The sequence below is a fragment of the Cherax quadricarinatus genome, chromosome 71 (assembly GCF_038502225.1).
Source record: "Cherax quadricarinatus isolate ZL_2023a chromosome 71, ASM3850222v1, whole genome shotgun sequence".
In the NCBI taxonomy this organism is placed as follows: domain Eukaryota; kingdom Metazoa; phylum Arthropoda; class Malacostraca; order Decapoda; family Parastacidae; genus Cherax; species Cherax quadricarinatus.
In genome coordinates this window covers 11,685,928-11,698,833 of record NC_091362.1, presented here as the reverse complement: position 1 = coordinate 11,698,833, position 12,906 = coordinate 11,685,928, and the positions used below count along the sequence as shown (strand labels likewise).

At 37.8% G+C, this 12,906-nt stretch overlaps 1 protein-coding gene across 2 annotated transcripts in view; it reads right to left on the bottom strand.

Moving 5' to 3' along the window:
* Positions 1-12,906, bottom strand: part of LOC128700294 (protein PRRC2C-like) — a 334,215-nt gene that overhangs the window by 92,304 nt on the left and 229,005 nt on the right. The window lies entirely within an intron of this gene.

The following is a 12,906-nucleotide window of genomic DNA, read 5'->3' as shown; positions in this document are numbered from 1 at the left end:
GGTAGGCCTACATGAGAGAATGAGTCTGAGTGGTGGGTGTGCATCCTGTGAAAAAGATCGGGGACTCAGTGGTGCATTGTGGGAATGCCATCTTTGTAGTCCATTTTCACCATGCCTCACAGTAAGTACCACCTCACTCCTCGGCGGATTGGAGGTCTTTTGTTCCCAAGTGATAGCTCTAACAGTGATGGAAGTGCCAGTTCAAGTGAATTTCATGGTTTTGGAATGGGTGTGACCAAAAGCAGCGCCCAGGATAACGTAATTAGTGATGAAAATCCAGATGACCCACAACCTTCTACCTCTGGTGCTGTACCAGGACAAAAGAGGAAATTATTTGCCCGTGTACATGACTTAGATGTGAGCAGTGAAAGTGATAGTGATTTCAAAGCTATTGAAAGCAGTTCTAGTTGCGACAGAGGGTGAATATTCCAGGGAAGCGGCAGTATACACGACGTAGCATGCGTTCTGGTAGTGTGTCGTGTTGTTGTTCCAAGGGGAATGAGTAAATCTCTGAGTACATCCCGTGGCCCTACACCACGAACTGATAGTGAAGATGACGCTATTGTTACAATGGGGATGAATGATGTGAGGGAGGCAGTAGGTGGTGGTGATAGTGGCATGAGTCATGTGGCACCAACAGCAGGCCACACTACTACCGATGCTGCTAACTCAGCACAGCCATAACCAGCCTCAACCAACCCCACACTCCCATAACATCCAACACCACAACCTGCACAACCACAACCACCTGTCAATATCCAGAACCCACCAGCAGACCGCATCTGGGATTGGCAGCAAGGTGACAATTTTGTTCCCAATCCCCATGACTTTGATGAAACACAAAGTGAAATACGGCCATCATGTACACTTGGGAACAATGCTACTGAACTGGAATGCTTTCAGTTATTGTTCAATGAACCCTTGATGGACAGTATTGTCAGGGAAAGCAATACATACTTCGAGTACACCATGGCAAACAATTCTTTCACCAAGATCATGCCTACACCAGTGGAAGGACAAAACTGTGGCAGAGATGTATCTGTTCTTTGCCACAATAATGCTTATACATGTGTATAAGCACAGTGTCAACACATACTGGCCGACAGACTGCCTGATTTCAACCCCAGCTTTCGGTGACATTATACCAGTGAATAGATTTGTGCTACTGTTATGTATGCTATGCTTTTCAGACAAAAAGCCTCACAGAAGCGACAAGTTATATAAGATCAGAAATGTGTTTATGTACCTGAAACAAACGTGCTGTATGCATTTTTATTCCTTCAGGAAGCTTGTTATTGATGAGTCTTTGAGTTTGTTCAAAGGCAGACTGTCATTCAAGCAGTACATACCAAGCAAGAGAAAACGCTTTGGTATAAAGTTATTTGTATTGTGTGATTGCAAAAGTGGTCTGGTTTTTTATATAATTGTGTACACTGGCAGTAAAACGTAGCAAGATACTAGGAAGTTACTGGGTATCTCTGGTGATGTGGTCAGAACAATGATAGAACCATATCTTGGTAAGGGGCATATTTTATATACTGACAACTGGTACACAAGCCCTTTACTCAGTGATTTCTTGCAAGTGAACATGACAGATGTGTGTGGCACAGTGCGTGGAAATCGTAAGCACATGCCTAGGTTCAACGCTGGCACTCGTAGAGGTGATGTTCAGGTGTTTGCTGCCAGTGTTATCATGGCATTTCGGTGGCATGACAAATGTGATGTCACACTATTGACATCAGTTCACTGACACGAAATGGTATACAGTGGCAAGCAGAATAGACACACCAATGAACCCAGTGTAAAACCTGCAGCTGTAATGGATTACAACCTCAATATGCGGTTAGTGGACAAATGTGACATGCAGACTGGGTTTGCTGATTGTGTTTGCAAGAGTTGTAAGTGGTACATAAAACTCTTTTTCCATCTTCTTGACATTTCCATGATGAATGCTTATAATATGTATAAGTTGAAGACCAACAACAAACTCAAATATGGTGAATTTTGTTTGTCAGTCATCAGATAAATAATATTCAAGTACCAAGGAACAACACTTGTAATAGACCAGCGCCCACGAAATTACCAACACATGCCATCTCGTCTGAGGCCTGGTGATCACTACCCCATACCACTGACTTCTACTGCTTTCAAGAAAAATGCTCAGGTGTTATGTCTGTGCACATACCACAAAACGCCCACAAAAATGCACACACTCGTTTTATGTGTGAGGAGTGTAAAACACCACTGTGCATACACCCATGTTTCAAAGAATTCCACAAGCTGCAGCAGTTCTAGGAAAGTGTCCAGTGATTGTACATATGTATATATATTATAGAACAATTGTAATAAACTATTTTATATTGTTTGTGTAAACAAGTTTTGTAAACAATATGATGATACTAGTGTTTTTGCTATAATTGTTACATTCAACGAATGTATATATGAACATTGCACCACACTTTGGTCTCTCAGGCCACATATGTGAAAAAATAAATGTGAAAAAAAAAAAAAAACTTCGAATACAAGTAAACCAAGGTTTACTGGGTGAGCAGCAGTCGTCATACACTGCTCATTTTCTGCTAACTTCACGCCTCTTTATCTCGGTAAGTACTGATGACAAAAAAAATTTTTGGACTAAAACAATAAGAAAAATAATAACATTTTCATAAGAAATTTTTTTTTTTTTTATTTTTTCAAATATTTTTCAACACCAGGAGACACTCCAGGATTTGGTGTTTTAACAGTCAAGGGGTTAAAGGCTCCTCATTTTCATTTACCCCTGGCACCCCAAAATTATCTACTACTCCCTCCACAACATTTTTATCCACTTTAGCATTGAGATCCCCAACCAAAACTCCCCATGCACTCACTCAACATTTCCCAATCTCTCAATCTCTCTCTCTCTCAATCTCTCTCTCTCTCTCTCTCTCAATTTCTCTCTCTCTCAATTTCTCTCTCTCTCTCTCTCTCAATCTCTCTCTCTCTCTCTCAATCTCTCTCTCTCTCTCAATCTCTCTCTCTCTCTCAATCTCTCTCAATCTCTCTCTCTCTCTCTCTCTAACATTACTGCTTCTCCTTTAGCTCTATTTGAAACCTCTGACCTAATCCCATTAATTTCTCCCCACACTCTCTCCCACCCCCTTCAGCTTTGTTTCACTTAAAGCCAGGACATCCAGTTTCTTCTCATTCATAACATCCACAATCATCATCTTACCATTTGCACAACGTCCACACACATTCAAACATCCCACTTTGATGGTTTTCTTCTTTTTCTTTTTAATAAGCTATGGAAAAGGGGTTAGTAGCCCATTGTTCCTGGCATTTTAGTGGGCTTTTACAACAAACATGGCTTATGGAGGAAAGATTCTTATTCCACTTCCCCATGGATATGAAAGGAAAAGCAATAAGACCAAGAACTATTAAGATAAAATCAAAGAAAACTCAGATGTGTGTGTATACATAAACATGTACATATGTAGTGTGACCCAAGTGTAAATAGAAGTAGCAAGACATACCTGAAATCTTGCAGGTTTATGAGACATAAAAAAGACACCAGCAATCCTACCATCATGTAAAAGAAATACAGTAGGGCCCTACTTATACGGCTGGTTAGGTTCCAGGCTACCGTCGTAAAGCGGAAATCGGCGTAAAGTGGAACACCCTTTTTTTCCACTTACAAATGCATACAAATACTAGATAACAAGTTTACACTAACATATATTAAGTTAGTAATAGAACCAGGCATAAAAAAACAATAAAAAAGTACAATACACACATAGTGCACTCATTACTTGCCTTAAAATATTTATAGTCTTAATCTAGGGTGAGACAAATAGTATTTATTGTAAGAAATCAAGTGTGGTATGTATGGTAGTCAGCCAGGCTACCATACCAGGCCACATAATATTTTATTACATTTAAGCATCCCAAAGCGATAAAATGCATATACAGTTTACTCATTACTTACCTTAAAATATCTGTAGTCTTAATGTAGGGTCAGGAGTAAGTAAATGAGATAAAACGAATAAATGAGAGAGAAAGAATGAGTGCATGAGAGAGGACAGGTGCCAAGTTATGTAAATAAACCAGGCGAAGGTAAGTTTTGTAATCAAAGTGTACACGTCTGGTTTGTGTACAAGTTACATTGTGTACAAGTTGTCTCTACATTGATACGGTAGAATAAATAAAGAAGAACACTCCCAGTCTCATGTAACACCATTTTGAGAAGAAATGATGCTCTGAGTGAAGGCAATGGAAATAAGTCACTCTGACTTTTTTGGGTTATCCTAGGTTCTCTACACATATGCTGTTATGTATGATAATCTATGTAACTGTATATGTGTATACCTGAATAAACTTACTTACATACAAACGAAAGGAATAATTTTCTACAGTTACCCCCAGTAACACACTTTCTCTCATGTTAGACTAGAGAAAATATTATTCTGGCCGTCACTTGTACAAGTTATCTGACTACCACATCTCATATTCATGTTTGTTTATTCTATTGTGGGGTGTATTTACCATCTTTATATGTTATGTATCGTGTTTATTATATAATTTTGAAAAAATTATCATGGATGGATTAATGAAAATGTGTATATTAACGTAATATACGAAATTTAAACAAGACTCGGTGATTATCATTACTAATATGACATCTCGAGACATAAGACATTCTTACTGATTTTAATGTGAACCTGCATGCCATCACAATAAGTTTATTTAGATACAGGTATACATAAGTAGTATAATTATCAGAGTATATATAAAATATGAAATAACTTTTAAAAACACTTGAAATTTTAGAGTTTCCAGACAAAATGGAGAGACTAGTGCTTTCTGAGCTCACGGAGAATGTAAACAAACAGGGTGGGGCGCGGTGACCGTATCAGAAAGTCACGTGGGAGGAGCCGTATAGCGAGTTTTGGTCATAATTTGAAATGACCGTATTAGCGGAATGCCGTAAAGCAAAACGCCGTAAAGCGGGGCCCTACTGTATAGGCTTCCTTTTTGCACTCACTTGGTAGGACGGTAGTACCTCCCCGAATGGTTGCTGTCTACCAACCTACTACCTATTGAAATACGGAAAAATGGACAAAATATGCAAATTCTTTTTAAAATGAGAGAAAGGCAGATAACTACACCCCAGGTAAAAAGTGAATATACCATACAATGGGACAATTGCAGCATGTGAGAGGTAATTGTGTCACCACTTATCTGAGTAGCTTCCAACACATGTAAAACTACTTGACTGGTAGATTCCAAATTTATGTATTTTTATTTGTATGCATGCATTTCAAAATTATTTGGATAATGGGAGCTTTTAGGTGTTGGTGTAATTGCAACCTCCTCATATGGTGCAATTCCTCCATCATTCAGTACTAAAAATGGAACACCGTCACTAACAATGACTAGCAGTGCCACTCCAGAATGTGAAGGTATCACTGTAAAACCATGCTAGGCACTAATGTGCAAAGTACCACTGTAAAAAATAATTTGCTATGACAATATACAGTAGACACATTTTCACACTGGTGGGTTTTTTTTTTTTGCCTGTCTCAAACATGCAAGATTTCAGGTATGTCTTGCTACTTCTACTTAGGTCACACTACACATGCATGTACAAGCATATATATACACACCCCTCTGGTTTTTCTTCTATTTTGTTTTTTTACTAGTTCCTATTCTTGTTTATTTCCTCTTATCTCCATAGGCAAGTGGAACAGAATTCTTCCTCCGTAAGCCATGCATGTCCTAAGAAGCGACTAAAATGCTGGGAGCAAGGGGCTAGTAACCCCCTTCTGTACATTTTACTAAATGTAAGAGAAACTTTCGCTTTTCCTTTTGGGCCACCCCGCCTCAGTGGGATACAACCAGTGTGTTGAAAGAAAGAACATTTTCACGCGAAAGGAGACTCAGATAATACAAAAAGAGCAGAAAAGTAGAGAGACAGGACCTGATACACTACATAAACACACTGAAGGAGAGTTAAGAATACAGGTCATACAAGGATTAGAATAAAAACTACATCCCTCAACAATAAAGCAGCTACATGTAACCGAAGAAACAACAGCACGTACACAAAGCCCCCAATACAAGACTGAACAAGCACCTCCAAAAACATGAGGATGAAAAATATATACAAAGAAAGTAAGTTTTTTTCAAAAATGGCATTCTCACAGGAAAAAGTAATTAATACAGAAGAAACAAAAGTGTAACTTGTTTTTGCTCCCCATGACTACAAGGGAGCAAAAAACTGTCTGAAAATGCATACAAAAATCACTCTCACAAAATGCTCTTGAATACTGTACTCTGAACCTGCAAAGGTATATGAAAATCATAACATTGAGGATGTTTTAAATATTTCTAGTCAATTTATGCAATACTGTAATGCAACAATAAGGATTTTTTTTTTTACCTTTCTTGTTATTCACTAGCTTATGAAGGAAGTTTATGAGTCACTAGACTATGTACAATAATGGTAAAGTATGTGAAAATTGGTAAAATGAGGGTGCTTGGCCATTTCTCACTTTAACAAGTTCCTAGCTCCCAAGGTTTACAGGAATAAATTAACAATTATTCCTGTTACAGAGTACTGCAACGTAATAAAAAACCTTTGCAAATTTTGCCATGACAGAAACGCAACTAGTACAGGTTAAGACTGCAACACATAAAACGCACTAGTAAAACAAATCATTAAATGCTTTTTAATGAAAGGGTTCATAAATGAACGTGCATACTGCACACCCAACCTAAACTTAACCCAATAAAAAATCAACCACACAATTCAAGAGCCCAATCATCAATATGTATCTGAGATGACTTTCACATACCTAGTAGCAACCAGACCTATATAAACTCGTACCTCGTTCACCACACTTGAGTTCTGGAGATGGGAAGTAGAGCCTGTACTCTGAAGAATGAGTGGAAGTGTTGCAGTTAAGAGGGTCATTTGAACTGTGATATCTGCACATGTCAACCAGTACAGTTATTAAATGGGTTTCCTCCTTTGAATCACCCCCAACCTTGACAGGAAATAGCCAATGTAAAAAAAATCTCACTCACCAGGGAAACATTATTTTCAACAAGATATCCTTCACATTTAGTTATCTTTCATTAGGGTTGTATGTGAAGTCATTTTTGATGCATAAAATTAACCCACAAGTACATTTTCTAAGAAATAAGTTAGATGCCCTCCTTAAAACATCTGGCCTATAGGCATCCAATTATCTTGTGCAACTGCACTATTTGGAAGGCTGCTCAATGGATTGAAAAATATTACTTAACTCATAAGCAAACTAGATACTGTACTGTATGCCTTTCACCTCCTTTTTGAAAAATGTGGCAAGGGTACTAGCACAGCAAACTACATGTCACTAGAAAAAGTACACTCAAGTTTGTAAAAAAATACATAGTATCAGTTTTTAACCCTTTCAGGGTTGGTCCCATAATATTACGGCTTTGAGGCAAGTGACAGTCCCATAAAACTATGCCAAAATTCTAGCAGCTTCCAATCTTGTGGGAGAAAGCTGGTAGGCCTACATACGAGAGAATGGGTCTGCATGGTCTGCACGCAGAACATATAAAAAAATCCTGCGGCACACAGGGCACAAGAAAAAAACCCGAGTCTCTTTGGTGTATGATTTTTATAGTTGTATTCTCAGTTTCTTGGTCACATTTGATAGAATGGAAGATATATTACAAAAATAGAGATGATTTTGAATGGTTTACATACTAAAAGTAGCTTGAATTGAGCTCAAAGTAGCAGAAACAAAATCACGTCATGCATCCAATACACATCAACTGGCCAGTCTAATATGCACTCACAAATGCACTGGCATTATTTATACAATTTAAGCATACAAACAGAGGTACAAAAAATACAGGTAAGAGCAGCATGCCAAAGCCACTTATATACTATTACAATAATGCAGTAGTCTGAATAACAGTATATCTTCTATTTTTTGTGTGAATAAAAATTCAAAATGAAAAGCAAGCATAATATAAGAGGGGCTGGAGACATGACTAATGAACAGAGAAAATGTTATTTTATTGCCAGGAATGTCTACACTATTTATTCTGGACCCAATCTTGAAATTGGCCTATCTTGAATTTTGTGTGAAATTGGACAAATTAGTAATTTCTTATCACTTTATTGAGTAGTTGAAACAGGTGAATGGGCAGTTTCTTGTACTCAATCAATAGAATAAAAGTAGTTCTAGCTAAACATCTATGAGTCTGGTCAACTGGAACAATGGAATTGGCTCAAAATAGGGCTCAAAGTTCGCAAAATCACCTATGCGTATATATCACGAAGACTGCTAACTTCGTGAGAACATAATTCCCTGAGTTTTCCATCAAATTTTGAGCTTTTAATTTCATTACCTTCGGAAAAAGATTATCATTTCATAGGAGATAATCTTTTTTTATTATTATTCTTCGACCCTGGGAGCAAGTTTGGGAGCAGGGGTCTTAACATTTGTTGAGCAGAGGTATTAACAAATGGTTTCAGAAACATTTTGTACAAGAGACCAAGGAGCATTTCAAGAAAGCTAGGATCCCTAAAGTTTGCTAAATTTTGCTCCTGCTTGACAAATGTTCCACTCATCCATTTAGCTGTGGTATCTCTAGGAATACAACCCCCGTTAATTTGGGAAGCTGACTATTCAAAACCAGCTCCACTGTTCGTGGATTATTTTTCATCTTGATTAATACAAAGAATATAAAGTCACAATACCATGGCTGGAACAATACACGAGTAACCCACACTTAGGAGAGGGAAATTTATGATGCTGTTTCAGTCATAAGTTTTTAATACAATATTAGGTACCCGTAAACTATATGCCATAATTTATGTAATGATACGGAATTCAGACATCACTGGTGCATACTTTATTCCAGATGAGAAAACTGTACAAAAAATATTTAAGTTACAACTCCTTGAACTACGTAACTTTCAGCAAGTTCAAAATAGTAGCTTAAACAGATGGTAGATGTGATACATATATACATGCATACATTCACATACATACACATACACATATAAACATGCCAAATAAATGATGTGCATAACTATGGTATCGAAAAAGTTAAAACAAAAATGCTTGAAGAACTTCTTGTTATTTTTATCCTGTAGAAACTCTGCCAATCTTAATTACGTGCTAATACAAGTTGTGCATATACCTAAATATAGCTTCTAATAATAATGTGGTTGTGTATTTACAGACAATTCCTTCAAAGAGGGATGATTTTCACTTGATATGTTTGATTTACTTAACCACTGCATTTTATCACAAAGCAGAACGAACACGAGCTTAATTTCAAGGAACATTAGCTTACACCAAAAGTTGACAAGAGCATGCATGCTTCCTCTATAAAAAGTGACAGGAGTGTGTTATATGGGAATAAGCCTGTTGAGCATACCAGATAGTATCCAGTATTATTATGAAATTAGAGTTTATATATTTGAAGAGATGCACCAAACCTATATGTGTCATATTCTTAAGACAAAGTAATATGCACAGAAACAAGGATGATTTGGGAAAGGTTGGGAATGTTATGACTACATGCTTGCACTGAAGGAAATACAGTGGACCCTCGACTAATGCTATTAATCCGTTCCTGAGAGCTCATCGTTAGTCAAAATTATCGTTAGTCAAGTTAATTTTCCCCATAAGAAATAATGGAAATCAAATTAATCCATGTAGGACACCCCAAAGTATGAAAAAAAATTGTTTTTACCACATGAAATATTAATTTTAATACACACAAACTGAAGAAGACATGCACAGTTACATGACACTTACCTTTATTGAAGATCAGGTGATGATTGATGGGATGGGGGGAGGGGAGAGTGTTGATGGTCTTAGTGTTTAGAAGGGAAATCCCCTTCCATTAGGACTTGAGGTGGCAAGTCCTTTTCCGGGTTACTTCCATTCCCTTTAAATCTCTCAAACCAACCTTTGCTGGCCTTAAATTCACTCACATCACTAGTTGCTGGCATTTTTTTCATTAAATCGTCATGCAACTTCCTAGTCTTTTCACACATGATCGCTTGAGAGATGCTATCTCCTGCTATTTGTTTTTCGTTTATCCACACCAATAACAGTCTCTCAACATCTTCGAGTACTTGCGATCTCAGTTTCGAAAACATAGTTGCACCTTTGGCAAGAACAGCTTCCTTGCTTGCCGTTTTCTTGCCCAAATTAGTAGCGATGGTTGATTCGGGTTTTGTGTACAACCTGGCCAGCTCAAAGACACGCACTCCACTTTCATACTTAGCAATGATATCTTTCTTCATATCCATAGTAATTCTCACCCTTTTTGCTATAGGGTTGGCACTAGAAGCTTTCTTGGGCCCATGGTGACTTATTTTGCAGGTGCAATCACTAAAAAGGCTGTGATAATATGAAATGTTCCAATTGTATGCTTGGAAGCGACCGCGGTGGCTGGCTGGCTTGTAAACACTGGCCAGAAGTGGACGCGTCTCAGACAGAATGAATAGTGTTGGTCGAGTTTTTTAGCGCTAGTCGAGGCAAAATTTTTGCGTTAAAATGTATTGCTAGTCGGATTTATCGTTAATCGATGCCATCGTTGGTCGAGGGTCCACTGTATTTACATAAGGGTAAGGAACTGTCACACACTTCAATATGGAAAACAAAAATAAGATGAATAGGAGAGTAATGTGGCTGATGCTGCAAATGTACAAAATAGTAGTAGGTTACTAAAAACAGTACAGGTCTCCATCAACATTCGCGGGCTTCACACATTCGCAAATTCCCAACCACCAAATCATGTTTATGTTTAGGACTTTGAAGTTGATGAACGACATTGATAGAGGCATAATTCCCTACAAAACTCTGTAGATATGAAGAAACGGTGTCAGTTGCCCATCACAATGTTCTTCACAAGGAAGCCTGCCACTACAGTCCCCATCCCTTTACCCAAGGTCCTATCTATGCTAAAACCTTGAGTAGTTTCAAATTTAGTTGGATAAATACACGAGTGAGAGGGGTTGGATTTGAGTGGGACTTGCACATGAGTAAATAGAATTATCGAAGTATTGCTTGGGTAGCGTTTATTCTGTTAGTGGGTTGATTATGTGAAGGACCTGCCAAGTATAGGCGAACAGGCCTAATGCAGTGGTCCTCCTTTATGTTCTTAGGTTGATGAGTGGAATAGTCTGTCTAGTATGGTTATATAAACATATTAACATAAGAAAGGGGGAACACTGTAGTAGGCCTGTTGGCCCATACTAGGCAGGTCCTTCACAAATCCATGACACTAACAGAATAAATGCTACCCAAGTAATAAGCATTGACAATTCTATTTACTCACGTGCAAGTCCCACTCAAATCTAACCCTTTCACTCATGTACTTATGCAACCTAAATTTGAAACTACCCAAGGTTTTAGCTTTGATAATTCTACTTATTCACGTAAAACTTTGGGTAGTTTAAAAATTTGGTTGGATAAATACATGAGTAGGAGGGGTTGGATTTGAGTGGGTCTTGCACGTGAGTAAATAGAATTATCAAAGCTTATTGCTTGGGTAGCATCTGAAGGAAAGGTGCAGGCTGGTAGAAGAGAGAATGTAGTCACTGAGAGGTCACGTCCCTCTCAGATCAAATGATTCTCACTTGAAAAAGTTGTCCAAGGTGTTTTCTCTTCTGTACCAAGATGCCTTAGTGTTGCAGTGTCTGACAGAGTGAATATGAAAATGGTATTGAACACCGACAGGTTGGTAGGTAAGACGCATGGGTGGTATAAACCTTGGTAATAAATACTGACAAGTTGGTTTAGAAAGACACGTAAGCAAACACTGATATATTTATTAGAAAACGTTTTGGTCCTGGGATCTTGATCACTTCTAACTTACAGAAGGAGAAAGACATTATAAATATATAGGCGGAGAGTGAGGTGTGAGTGATGCATGGTGACCTGAAGAATGTCATATTGAGATGAGGACGGGTAGACGATGAAATCATGTGACTCCTGTGTTGTTGGGTTGGGGCGGTTCCCAAAAAAATACTCGGCTCCTTTATTTATGAACCGATTACATGAATTTTTGGTGTACTATTAGAAGCTTATATTAAAGAGCCTTTGCTGAAGTTTCAATCATATCGGCCAAAAAGGAAATGAAATATGCAAAATTTACGAAAAATTACATTTGGCAGGGGACCTGGAGTCAGTGGTACTTGGAAAAGTGATTTTGACACTTGCTGCTGATAGAACACCTCTAATTCCATCAATGTACGTTTTAAATTCTAAAATAAACCTTATCTTCATGCTAAAAAAAAATAAAGTTTCATAACTTTTTTGACATATTGGAAGATGTCGGTCTTGTTGCCCACATAAATCTAAAAATATTTTGGATAGTTCAGACAGATGAACGCTACCTTGTAAAGCAATCATTCTCCTATGTTTGTTGTGAAAATCAAGTCAATTCAATCATAAATAAAGATGCTTTCCCCCTAAATAGGTAAATAACTTACTTTCGAGATATAGGCCGAAGCGCGCGGCACCCCAGGTGCCCAGGAAATAATTTTTTCCCCCGAAAAATTCGCCTTATTTTACACTTTTTCCGTGACCTACGAGTGTTTATTACAGTTAACCACTGTAAATCCGTTTTCTCTCATCACTGATGAGAGAGGTCGGACCCTCTCTTCACCTTCAGGGAATATTTCAAAAGAATTTTTTTCCTCGGGGCATCATATTATGCTATATATTATTTTTTAACGTGTACTTTTTATGTTTATATGCTATTATTATATTGCATTATGTCATAATAGATCAATTGTGATAGATAAATAAGCCTTATAATTGATATTAGCATGGGTATGGAATATTTTGTTGGCTGGAGGTGTCAGCCATTTTCTGCACTATTCCCAGTTGTTCCTGATTG